The 14,563-nt window shown below is 36.1% G+C and overlaps 1 protein-coding gene and 1 long non-coding RNA gene across 2 annotated transcripts in view; one reads left to right on the forward strand and one right to left on the reverse strand.

The window, feature by feature from the left end:
• LOC134795335 (uncharacterized) overlaps positions 1 to 789 on the forward strand; it is a 224,826-nt gene extending 224,037 nt beyond the window's left edge. The window contains exon 2 of the long non-coding RNA XR_010144804.1: positions 758 to 789. This is a non-coding gene — a long non-coding RNA (uncharacterized LOC134795335). The remainder of the gene's footprint in view (positions 1 to 757) is intronic.
• Positions 1 to 14,563, reverse strand: part of LOC134795325 (protein embryonic gonad-like) — a 65,879-nt gene that overhangs the window by 3,886 nt on the left and 47,430 nt on the right. The window lies entirely within an intron of this gene.

Below are 14,563 nucleotides of genomic sequence, written 5' to 3' on the forward strand. Positions count from 1 at the left end.
AATTGCCAAATTGAGCAATCCCTTCGATTTATGGACATGCTAAATAGATACATTGAATAGGGCGAGAATTGCACATCTATACAAACTAGCGTTGAAATATAAAAGGGCTTAAATGGACCTGAATGTTGTAAACTTACACCGTTTCAGTAAGAAACTAACTGTAAATTAAGTTATCACGTTCAGATACCTGTTTATTTACTTACAACTGGAATTGATACCCAATTCAGTATATGAAACTGATAAGTTTGTAGTTGTAGTAGGTAATGTTTATATTGGGAGCGATATATCAGTAGAACAACTAGTGCCTACGTCAATTCCTGGGATTCGTTGTCAAGCAGATCCATCCCCATGCCAGGAGCCGTGGCAAAATGCCGGGATAACGCGAGGAAGAAGATATCAGTAGAAAAAATGGCACCGGTCTTGTCCAGGCATTGGCTGTTGTAAGTAATTATTATTTTTTCTATGTATTTTTCATGTCACTATAATGATGTTACTGTAAATATTGTATTGACTTGTAAAAGAGCGGAGCTTGTACTTGAGGACTACTTGCAGAATAAATTATGGGTTTTCAAAATTTTCGTCATCATTATAACCGCAAAATATTAACTAAAGAAAGCTCTTTAGGCAAAAGCTTTTGATTATTTAATTCCTTATCTAGAAAAAAAAACACATAAAATCACTATAACTTCATCTGTCAAGACAAACAAAACACTTCTTAAAATAGGAGATATGCATTGATATTCACGTATTAAGTAAGTAAATATTCTTTATTGCACCAATAATTATACATAAATTAGCATAAATTATTTTATACTCGTACCAAAACCCAATTATATCATTCAGAAAATCTTAAAATTAAATCGACGCACAAAAAAACTTCCGTACACCGCAAGCCAAACAAAGCTCTCAAAATATCACATCCGCATAAAACCGACGTCCATAATGGTTGCGCCACAATACATTTTTCAACAATTTTACAAGCCCCGTGACAAATGTCCGTGGCATTCGCGTGGGCGGGGCACAGTTCTCACGGTGGAGGTATCATAAACTATTCTTTCTTATAAATTAGGTACACGGTATTTTGGTACTGCTTAAAGTCTTAACGTTTGGGAGTTTATAGACGTATCGGTTTGCGGAGGCTTCAGTAATGCAATGCAGGTTATGCAGTAAGGGGTCATCCATTAATTACGTCACACGAATTTCTAGGTTTTTTTACCCCTCCCCCCCTCCTTGTCACACTTGGTCACATTTGGCAAACCCCTCCCCCCTGGTGTGACGTCACATTTCATCAACGAAATCGGCAAATATTTATTTAATATTTTATCAAAATATTTTTGACAAAAGAAATATTAGTAATTTTATAACCCAAAACTGATTAAGAAATAAAATTAAACGAATAAAAACGATTATCGTTTGAAAACCTTGTTATTTAAATGATAATTAGCGTATAAAATAATTTAAATACATTTTCGGTTACTGATGAAGTTAAAGTGACGTCACAAAGTTTATGACCCCCCTTCCCCCTTGTCACAACATGTCACATTTTCTTGATCCCCTCCCTCCCCTAAACGTGTGATGTAATTAATGGATGACCCCTAAGTGATATTGGGGTTTTCACTCGATATTGGCGGCACCCCTGTCCGAAACTGCGAAATTCGTGTATAGTTTTTTTGATACCTATCTAGTAACACTTGAATGAATTTAAATTGAAACTCTGTAATGAGTTGAAGAGGAGATGAAGAGGCCCAACGGAGCCGACATGTCTCATTGATAAAGGCTTCTTTTAGTTTAGTTTATTTATTTCATAATGATAAATTACAGTATAAATTATTCTTACGCTAATCTATATGAATTTACATTATGATCGTCAATAATTTAGCATGCAAACGTAATTATACAATGAAAAATTAAATATGTTGTGTGTTATGTTTAAATATGTAGATTAAAAAAAAGTAATGTAATGCTCAAGTTTGTGTATTTACAGCAAGTATTGTAAAGTTTTGACCTAATAAAGTCACAGGTTATGACGAGTTTTTTGCATGAATGATCAGAGAAAATTGCACTAACTGTGACCCTGATGTCTTCTCAATTGTTGGATAGAGATTCGTAATATTTTACTATTATCCTTCCGGTAGCTATCCAGGACAGGTGATCATAATTATATGTACTTACAGGCTTTAACTGATACTACTATAAAAAAAATTTTTTACGAATCTTAGCGGACACCTGTAACACAATTTCAGTATAAATGCTTAGGGTAAAAAAATTTTTTTGGATGGTTATCATATAATCGAACCTAGAGCGTTTTTTATCCCAAAAGGCATTCTGTCAAAAGTAAAAGTCCCTCACATAAGGATTGACGGACGCAGTGTCTGACAAATTTAAGTATTACAGTCTGAGGTCGCCATTCACTTTCTATGAACCACCGGGTTAGGATGGGCGGAGCATTTGAGGTTAGTTTGCATTGGATGCGCATGCCAAGACAAGAGAGCAATGTTGATTTTACAACAGGTCAATATTATGAAAGGGTGATTTAAACAAATTTTACCTGTACTATCCTAGCTCATATTTGTGACGGTCTCAAGCAAAAGGTACCACATTGTCGCTTGCCATAAGGACTTTCTGACAGGTTATTCGTATAAAGATACAAGCCAATTTCGTCCTCATGTTAAGCAACGGTGTGTTACCTTTTGCTTGAGAACGTCACATTTAATTTGTATAGTAAAAACGCCCTTAAATGAGATTTTAATTTTACCTAAAATACTATAAATGTTTCTAACATTTAGGGGCCCAAAAGAAGGCTCTAGTCTTCCTTTTGTAGTTAATTTTATTGATAGTAAAAATAAAGTTTTGTTTCAACCAAGTTACCAAATTAGAGCAATTAGTTACTTTTTGATAAAACTTTAACAAACAAATTCCTACTTAGACATCATTTAGTTTAAAGCTTATCAAGTAATTTTAAAATCAATTAATTAATTAAGTAAATATCTGATTACGAAAATGATCTACGATGGGTTTTGCCCTAGCCAGTTGTCAGAAAACTCCGGCAAATCTCTTGATTGCAGTAATTTAACCAGTAAATAAGTTATCTTTTAAGTTTTAATCAATTAATTGAATTAATCTTCATTAACAAGAAATAAAGAGCTACTTGGAACCTTCTTAGACAATGCAGATTAAATTAAAATGAAAACTAATCGAACTTAAATGTCAAACGTCATACCAATTAACTGAAACCACATTGAACATCATCTCACATCTCGTTGCATGTGTTATGCACAAAAAGCTAACGTTTAATCCTCCGACAATGCCCGGCTACGTTGCGACATGACCTCGAGTGACCCCTTGGGCAACCTGTGACTTATGCTAGTCGGGTAGACACCGACTGCCTGGTTGTGAAGTGTGTGCAAAGACGTGGATCATCCGAACTCGCCTAGTGTGCAAATTTTATTTTTTATGTATTACATATATTTTTTCGTTTACCAAGTTTCGGAGATCTACTATCCTCTTAAGATACAATATACAATCATCTTCTCATAGAATATTTACTTGTTTAACGTAGGTAAGTAAAATATTGTATAGGGTGCAGGGGGGCAATTTAGCCTGCGGGGTAATTTAAACTAATCAAAATATATTCCATGTTTTACATTATTGGTGTTTTACATAACTGGTTAAAAATGTGTGTGTGTTGTGTGTGACTCTAGTTAATAATGTAAAACATGGTGCGATTACTTTAAATTATCCCGCAGTCTAAATTGCCCCCCTGCACGCCTTATTTCACCTTCATTTTGCGTAGACTGTAAAGCCATATAAAATAATGGTCAAATTTGTCAACCTGTAATGTACTGTACTGTTACACAACCTGTACTGTTACACAACCTAATTCAATACATTACTGTAACAGCGCCTAGATAATAATAAACAGGTCATGGTATATGACGTACACTATCGCATAAATAAATTTTTTGTAGAATATGTTGCACATTTTTAATTTTTCATAATATTTAATGTTCAATGCGTTCGGTTAGTGAAGACCCTACCATTTTTGCAATCTATCTTTTGATCAGAATAACATTTAATTGTGGTTTGCGTGGTTTTATTACTTGAAGTAAATTGCTGGGCTACTTAAGGGGCCGGTATATGACGTTTTCGATTTAGACCTCACTTTGTAACCATAATTTGTTCAATAAATGTTTGATAATTGCATTAAATTACACGTAAATTTATTCACGAAGAAACCGTGTACCGACTCTTTATGCCATTATATTTTTAATTTGCTGTTATTCTCTACAAATCGACACTAAAAGTATCAAATATCAAAATATGGAGTTCCGTTTGAGACAGAAGCAAAACAATTTTGTCTTTGACAGTAATTGAATTATTGTATGATTTTGGAAGCTAGATAATTCAGCTACCAATTTATTATCGATTTATATTTTTACTCACAAAGACAACACAGAAATTCAATCTCAAATGTAAACTTTCGAACAATTTCCATACATTGACGACATCACTCAAAATTCTTCTTCAAGTCAGATGCCCGTTGGGGCTACACCGGAGCACACGTGTACTTCTTCAAATGAAAATGACAGCTTGATTTTCTTGCTTTTGACAATTATATTGACATTAAATCATATACGCACACGAGAAAGCATACCAGTAGATAAAATGTATTTCAAAAAATAGGGTACATAAATATCAGCTCGCGTCTCATTTAAATTTCATTTGCTGTTATTTACGGGTCATTATTGTTGAAAACCGCAGTAAACTATCTTAAAATAATACGATTACAGTCGAATTTAAGTATTATCTTCCTTCAAAACTCGCTTAAAATGAAAAAAGTTTAAAGACTCATCTTTACTGATTGGGATCAATTTTTATTATGCTGGTATCATTTTGCGTCATTTTAAAAACGTATTTGACTTCTGTATGTCAATGAATTTTGATGACAACTGTAATCTTGTATTATATTATAGAACTTTTATATTAAAATATTGCCTATTAACAGTCTTGTAACTAGATCTGTAATACCATGGATTGCGACGAATAAATTATTATGATTATGCCGTTCGTTCCGTCTATATGTATAATGCGTGTACGTGCTGTTCTCTGAAAATCTTCAAGAAAAAATAAAGGCTAGACCAGCACTAAGTACTAGCAAGTTTTTGCGGCTTTGGAGACCGAGATGAAGCTTACAGGCCAATTAGCGTTGTGGCCTGGTTATTGTTATGTATACCTATGTATCGAATGTTTTATAAATTTACTATAAAAAGCAATGTTTTATTTCGATTAGGTCTACATTTTGTGCATATTGCATATCTGAAGTATTTTCGTACTAAACTTGAAACTTTCGTTGAAACTAAATAAAATAATTATTCCAAATGTACAGTCGCCTGCAATTTATGTTACACAACGAAGGCCGCAAAAATATCTGACACGATCTTATTTGTAGAACCATAAGAGCATGTCACATATTTTTGCGACCTTCGAAGAGTAGGTACCGTCATTACTCATTATCATCAACTTTGCCCGCTTTTTTTTTTAAACACGAATTTCTCAAAAAATATCACATCATATGACTTTTTTTTGCTCAGCACGTCCATTGTGATCAAACGCATCAGTTTATGTGAAGAAAACATTTTTTTATCGTGTTTTTACCCATTTTTTTGCGTTTTAGAGGGCGGGCAAATAAAAAAATATCCGGGGTTTTCGCCAACATTGCCCACGTCAATTTGGTATTCAAATACAGCTCGTATATATGATGATGATGTCTAAGGATCACTTAAAGGTTTTGGGCAATCCTACCATTCCCTGTTAATAACTTAGCGATAAGTGTAAAAACTTTTAAATAAATTTGCTGGGCAATCTTGCCTACCCGTTTTTGCCCATTTCCAAATAAGGCTCGCCTAAGCATTTTACAAAGGCTAGGGTTGTCACTTTTGAGAAAATCTGTTACAATAGTTTAATGACCAAAAATATGATTTTTGTTGTGTTTTCATTCGTTAACGGGATAAAACATCTAAATAAAGGATAATAAGACAAATTAAATACAGTATATATTTATAAACTTATTTTAGTGTACAAACATAACCTTCTTTTACTTGCGAAGTTGGGTAAATTAGATGAAAGTGACAACCCTAATCCGTTTTTGGTGGTGGGCAATGTTGGTATGGATGCCAAATTACCGGATTACTTTGCCCACCGCTAAAACTTTTGTGTATTTAGGCCTTATTAGTTTAAATCTCAATAGACATAATCTATGCTTCATGTGTTATAACTGAAACCCGGAAATATTTGTCAAAGGGTTCTCAATTTTTTCTACTTGCATTCATTATTTATCAATTTTTTGCCCGCCGAAATATACCCTATATTAGACAACTCGCTCAAACTCAAAATTCCCAAGTCAAGTTATGCACAAGTTTGGCATATACTTTGTCAGAAATATAACCAATTTTCTACTAAAAACAGCAGGGTGGCCATAACTATTATAAATTTTTCTACATTAACGAATTTGTTTAAAATTGTCGTTTTGGGCAAAGTTTCCCTGGAGGCAAAGTTGGCGCTAATGACGTAACATATTATTGTAGGTGACTGTACATAAATGTTTCGGTGATTTTGAGATTATTTTCCAGGTTAGTTTACTAACAATCAAGTTATGCAGATACAGATTTCGTGAACGTATAAGTAGTAAGGTACCGCTATTGTTTAGCGATACCGATTATTTTTGAAGGTAAAACTATACCGGTTGAAATATAAAGATATTAAAATTACAGCAGGGACAATAATTTTTTATAGGTGTACCTAAACCATCATTGGCCGAGCGTTAGCAAAGGTCTCCGTTTCAGCTTGGGCAAAAATGCTTTTGTATGTTCTCCTTTGCAGATCACATTTCTCAACTGATTCTCGTGAAAATTTGTAAGCAGGTTCGATAGAACTATTCTGTTTCGTTTTATCCGCCAAAATGGAATTGCCACCCTGCTGAAACTTTATTTATTTAAATTCCTATTGAATGGATTTTGCACCTTATGAAAAACCGTATAGAGTAGTAAATAACATTTTACATCTGACTTAATGACATCTTGTTTTATTCGCTTTAATTGTACAAAACGCGTATCTCGACAAAGCAATAGTAGGTAGTAAAACAGTCAACAATCAAATGAATTAAATAGGTACGTCACGTGTGACATGAACAGACAAGGAAAGCAAGATTAAATGCATTGTTTCTCTTTCATCTTTAAATGGAATGCTTTTACCCTCAAAGGAGGCTAGTGGTCAATACTAAACTAAAAGTCCAATCTTAAAAAAACATGGTGGGTCACTGACCTGTCCCAGTAAAGTGAGGTAGTGTGCGTGAAGTGCGCTTGTGTGTGAAATGGGGTAAATTGACAGAATCTGATATTTTACCCACCGCTACCGTCGCCTTAATATGTGCTTGCGTCATTTCTCGTCAATCTTTATATTATCTTATAGGTGAATAAGAATAAGAATAACGGCTCGATTCGGGAAATGAATTAGAGATTCACTAGATATGAAATAGTAAAGATATGTGACGTTCCACGGCAAAAGGTACCTTATGGCGGCTGGCGCCGCGAGTCGGCAAATGAATTAGAGATTAATTATATATGAAATAGTAAAGTTATGTGACGTTCCACGGAAAAAGGTACCTTAGCGGCTGGCGCTTACGTCGCATAGCGCTGCAATAATATTGGAGCGACGTTAATAATAGCGTAAGCGCCAACCGCCATAAGGTACCTTTACCCGTGGGACGTCACATATCTTTACTATATCGTATCTAGTTAATCCCTAATTCATTTCCCGAATCGCGCCGTAAGAGTGTGTTGCTTCGGCCGTGGGCACAGAATAAATAATAGTACCAGGTACAGAAGACTCACCCTCTAACAAAACGCGTCTTTTACGATCAGCACAGATATGGCCGCTAGGTGGCGACAGCGCCACGCGCGGCTTATGGCTTGCCTATGGCCACGCCTGCCGTGGGGTGGAACAGAACCCCAGCGTGACGCGCGTTCGCGTTTGCGTCATGTCTATTTTTGAATGGGATTTTCTCAACAGCGTGCCAAGCGGGACGTTTTGAAAACTTAAACACCCATACAAAATGAAACGTAACGCAAACGCGTACGTCATGTCACACTATCGAATGAAATTTACACTAGGGATACAGGAATTCCTCTGTCCTTCATAAAACTGCGGATCCCGTAACCGGTCTAGGCAGAGGGCCTATGATCAAGGGGGGTTGCCACCGCTGGCGTGGCGCCCACAAGGATGACCCTCTATAAAATATTGCTAATGCAATCTGAGGGGGTGGAATCCGGGATTTTTCCACCTCGCTACCGGCCTGGAGGTTGGCATAAGGAACCAGCTACCTTCGGTGCGGGGGAGGTTCGCTTTCAAGGGCTTCGGATCCAGAGAGATTTCCTCCTCCTCCCCTCCTTGCATCGGTTTTATCATCAGTGAGGGTCGTGACCACTTCTAGGGAACAGCTTTGACAATTTGCTGCCACCTCTTTCTGTCTGTCGCCGAATGTAGGGCAGCGTGGAGCGTTGCATCAAGGGCTGAGCGATTTTGGTCTGCCCACCGCATTGGGCTCCTGCGTCACGATTTATCGCCTTCGATTTTACCAGTGATTACCAGCTTTTCCAGGTTATCACTGTCTCCCTAGCAATGTGTCCAAAATACACAAGCACTTTGCGTATGCAGATAGTAAATAGCCTGGTTGTCATGTTCAGTCAAGCAATAGTGCGGCGCGCTGTTCAGTGTAAATTCTTTCAACACCACATCTAAAAGCATCAATTCGGTTACGGTAAGCTTTCCTAAGGGTCTTGTCCAGGGAGATTTAGTTTACGATATGTATAGCTTGTCCATAGCGCTACAGCGCAGGGTATCTCCCGGGTATGTGCTTTTAAATCAGCAACTTAACTCAAACCTTAACGATCGCCAATCTATAGAAGAATGGAGAGGGATAAAGTTTGGGATAGGTACAAAAATAAAATTAGTGTTTTCCAGCGCGATTGACTAGACTTGAAAACAAAAAACGTAAACAATAGGCTCTATCAAGCCTCAGGCGACCCATACAGATGTCTGTCCCGAAAAGGCAAAAACGTGCTTTGATCCGATTGAATTATGACGTGACCACGTCAAAATGACGTCACCTGATAAATGGTACATGCAGAGCAAACAATAGTTTAACGTAATAGCGAGTGCCACGGCCACTTGCCGTTCTCACGCTGTAGCTATCAATCCTTATGGTGCGGACTTCGTGTGGCGACAAGCGGAATTGGAGCAAGTCTGAGAACCATTGTTCATGTCTTGAATAATGTGTTAAAGCCTGAATTGGCGGTCAAAATAATGGAAAACAATGAGGTTAGATCGGAGGCCTGGTGCAAATATTTGTAGAAGTGCCAGTCTAATCACTTTTTTTAAATGGTTCTTCTGGGGCCTAGCCAAGATGAGAATCGTTTGCAGAAAACGAAACGAAACGCTAAGATAAACGTAAATAATGTATGGAAATGATAGCGTTTCGTTTCGTTTTTTGCAAAGCGGTGATATCTTGGCTAGGCCCCCTGGTGTTATGAGTACTTTCTGAGTGATACACACAGTACACGAACTTGTACGAGTGACTAGTGAATATACCAAAATAAATAGCTTCGAGAATAAATAGGATATGGTACAGCTGTGCCTTTTGTTTGTTCTGCTTGCCTTGACAGGGCACTGCCGTGCTCCTTGATAATATTACAGGTGCATATGTAGTAAGTAGTATAGATATGATCCAACCCATGACAACGGGTCAGCCCCGCTTCGCTCGTCGCTCAGCCTATCACCCACCACTGACATAATAGCCACCGCCGCAGGCACTGCGTTGGTAGCGGTGCATCATTCCACCCTGATCGCTCTGACCCATATCCGTTTATCTTTAATGCACATTTGTTTTATTTACAGTAGTGCTAATAATAATAACATCACGACCATCACGCATAAATGTACAAACTCACGATTAAATTAACATGTTCCTTGTCGATTTTATCCAAATGGATATATATACTATTTATAGGGAGTATGGGGAAACTCATATATGTAATAATATGCCATACGGCCCGATTCTAACTTTAAGATACATCAATTAATAGATCTAGAAACGATATGGATTAGATATGTCAGTGTCAAATGTGACGTTTCTTCAAACAAAAACGTCGCTTTTGACACTGACACATCTAATCCATGTCGTTTCTAGATCTATTGGTTGACGTATCTTAAAAGTTCGAATAGGGCAGATATGCAATTTGAAAATGTCTTCAAAAATATACATGTATGCAGAAAATATCTGCATGCTATTTCTGATATTAGTGCTCGGTATTTTAAAAGATATCAAAACTGTGATGTCTATGAATTCTTGAAGTGATATGATAGTGACTTTAATGATTATATTTTGTCGCTTATGTTCGTTTCATAAAACAAATATGGAATAAGAATTTCCATAATGGTATAAGAGAAAAATCCCAAGAAAGGTTACACCCGATTACCATATACAAAAATGCATCAAAAGAAAATCTTCCACACTTAATGCTAATTCTATTTAAATTCCAAAATATCGTAAGTTCCCTTTATTCAATAAGCAATTTTACTGCTAATATCTACGAGGTTATGTCCTAATTTTCCGTGAACATGATATTGTTGGTTGTAAAGTTTTCTCAACTATGCGACGGTATGGGCGGATGTTTGTCTGTCAGTCTGTCGTTTTAGATTCCGTTGAGAATTCATAATTAAGTATTGTCTTGTTTGTGTTGTATAATTAAGTTTGTAGTGGGCAGATGATTTTAGGTTGGAAGGTGCAAGAAATTTAACAAACATTTGAATTAGCATTTTACAATGCTATTCCTAAAAACGGTGTGTGTTTTTTTTGCGAGAACTGTTTAAGACTAACTTAACTAATTGTGACACTTCTTGGACTTGCCATTTCTTCGGAAATTATAAGTATCTTAGGAAAAGTTCCTCAAAAATGGATTGTATGGGTTCTTAAAGGGCCGAAAACGGGCCCTAGTTAATTACAAAGGTCCATAGGCTTATGATAACCGCTTAAGCATCATCAGTATCATGCCTAGGTTTCGAGATATACCTATTTTAACATCATTAGTCTTGAAGTGATTTAAATCAAAACATGGAAACTGTATATTCACCACTATCACCTAGGCTTATTCTGATTTTAGTAACCGGTTGAATTTGATCTGGATTTTTTATGGAAATGACCTGTCAGTGTCAAAAGAGACGTTTCTGGTTAAAGAAATGCCACTTTTGACACTAACAGATCGTATCGACAAATCGTCCAGATCAAATTTAAAACCCGTTATTACAATTGGAATACGCCGCCAGCATTGTTTCCAAAAAAAGTGTGACTTGACAATATACAGCTCTAATTTCTAAATCAGTGTGACTCCCACGACATATTCTTTTTCCTCATTTCACGTGATTCTGTGAACTATGATATCATCCGCGTTTTGAGACATTTCTCTGTATATTTAGCCCATTTGCCATCATTTTAGTGGTCTTTGCGGTCAGTCGTCACGTCATGAAGATCGTATTCATGATGACAATTCGTGATATATACAGACTGGCTCATAAAGTGCAGATCCTACTCAACTGGTAGAACCAGTAATTTACATACCATATACGTTAAATTATGAGCTTAAACTACAGATCCATCAATGTAGTTTAAATAATCGAAACCTATTCTAGGTATACAAAAAGCTAAACAAATAGTTCAGTACATATAGGATATGATAACGACGTTTCCCTAACAATTTTTACATTGACATCTTCTACATTAATCAACCAGATTTCATTTATAGTTAATTGTGGACCGTTAAGGGGATTTCCTGAATGAACCACTTCACGTTGACGTCCCATCAAATTCAATTCAACTCTCATTCATCGTCATTCAATGATTTTTTTCTAATTTGTACTCGTACAAAATGTGCTTCATCATCTAAACACAATATTATTGTGTTAAAATTGTCAATGTCAGTTTGTCAGTGACAGTAAAAACTCTCTTGATGTTGTTAAAAACACATCATTTCATTCAACTATTATGGTAAAAAAGTATTATATTGACCTAAGCATTTAAATATTTTAATTAATTTAATCATAAGTATCTTAAATAAATATACTATTTTGAAAAGTAACGACCGTCTGTTTCATTCAATTCATCAAAATAGAACTATTAAATCGTTCTCCAGCGTGATAAGAGCCTATAAATTTATCACATCTCCCAGTTCGGGCTCTAAATCTCCCCCATAAAGAATACAATACGACACTAGCAGTGTCCCATGACCTGTGCTATAAAAATGGCCACCATAAACTCTGATTACGAAATTAAAGTGTTAGTTTGAGTTAGAAGCGATAGACGACACAATATTTGGTACATTTAATTTAAAGTACTTACACACACTACTACACAGTACTACACTTTTTTATTTCTATTTTTTACGACATTTCTATTCAATCACGAGCTTTTTGATCCTAATAGGAGAAAAAATGTGTCCCAAGATTTTTATATTTTTATTTCAATTCAGTTTCCATTTTTCATATGAATTACCTTGTATAATGGTAACGAAATGCAAGGAATGAAAAATATATGGAAATTGAAATTCGAAATCAGTTCAAATACTAAATTTTCACAAGACTTTGAATTGTTTGTGTACAAGAATTTTGTACCTAGGTACTACTTTGTGACACCTCAAAAAAACGACTAAGATGTAGGAAAGGGCTATTTATGTAAAAATCTTACCCGCTGTATCCTATAAATCGTGGCCGTACAGAAGGTATTTTATCGGCCCGCGCGCGACGGAGATAAACCGTGAATAAACATAAGAGAGAAAGGTATAAAGAAGCTGAATTCATTAACAGAAATGTGTCCCGACGCTGACGTACGTACCTATGACTAATACTAGCGGTGAGCGGATGTAAAAGGTCGTTGCTATTCTAGATGAAGATGATTTCAAAAAGTAGGTAAATGGTGAATTTGAAAACGGGCTTATCACCTATAGGCTGTGCCTAAGCGTATATTGTACTAGATACTACGATTTACACTCTACACCCTACACCATAGTAGAGTCCATGTTTTGTACTGGTTAGACAGTAAACATCTTTGTAAATAAAATACCATGGTTTGCTTTGAATAAATGATTATAATTTACTTTTATCTTGTAAAGAAAACTTTGATGGGAATTAGAACAGCTGTCAGACACAACATAATTATTATAATAAAATTATTATTGCGATTGAAATAACCAGTAGGAAAATTCGAGTAGGTACACCTCAAAACAATATACTGAATAGTAGATCACAGAACTTGTTTCGAAGCCTGACACGCAACGCAACAAAACATACTAGTGCAAAATAGGAACATATTAGTCAAATTAGACTACACGTCAAAAACACTACTTAACACAGCCGTATTAAACAGTAGTTAAGCACGTCTTGTCGTATTAAACTCTCGTTAAGTCAAGCGACATGACATGCGACAAAAGTGCCGCCCACACATGGCTGACGCTCATTATATCACGCCCTAGAACGAAAGGCCGTATGTCTATATGAGGCTATTATAATAAAGTGGTCTTTTAGTTTAACAGGGTAGTAGTAATACGCTTGTATATTGTGTTAAGTATGAAGAAGCATCTGGCTATTCTGGACAATCCTCATGTTTAATTTAGCAATTTCGTCATATTTTCCTGTGGGTGCAGGTTAATATGACAGGCTGATGATCAGGCCTTAAAATTATCTATTTAATGTTTAAACATGCGTAGATTTAAAAAAAAATTGTATGACACTCACACTTGTATGACAAATTGGTGAAAAAATAATATTTGGATTACTACATTTACTACAGTACATTTTCTAATACGACGTCGGTGGCAAACAAGCAAACGGCCCACCTAATGGTAAGTGGTAACCGTAGCCTATGGACACCTGCAACTCCACAGCCTGGCTGTCACTCCAAAAACCACAGCGTAGTCTACCCCAGCGGTTACGAGCTGCATTACAGCAAGTGCTAATCTACCTCTTGCTTTGTCTATCCAAATATTTTTATTTTATAAATTAATAAACATGAACTCCACACTCCACGTCACAGGTCAAAACAATCGCATATAAATTCCAACCAATATACAAAACAAACATATGCTTCGTGTCTTGTCACATCGCTGTGACATGAAAAGGTCGCGCCCACTCAATGACTCGCTGAGCTCTCAGGTCAACGATTTCTGAATTATCGGGTAGTTAATTAAAATCTCGATCAATATAATTTATACATAAAAATAAACTAATTAAACGACTGAGGTCGATAACATAGATCTTAAGATAACCAGACGCCTACCTTCCTACCCACACTTGAAAGAACAGCAGGAACTTAATCTCAATATAAAAGTTGATACATTTCACACATCATAGGACGTAGGACGTCATAAGGTTATTAATTATTATAACCCACTTAATAGACTTTACGGCAATGACATTTTGCGGTCGTTGTATTTACTCAGCGCGCCAAAAAAAAATCTTT

The sequence above is a fragment of the Cydia splendana genome, chromosome 12 (genome assembly GCF_910591565.1).
Source record: "Cydia splendana chromosome 12, ilCydSple1.2, whole genome shotgun sequence".
In the NCBI taxonomy this organism is placed as follows: domain Eukaryota; kingdom Metazoa; phylum Arthropoda; class Insecta; order Lepidoptera; family Tortricidae; genus Cydia; species Cydia splendana.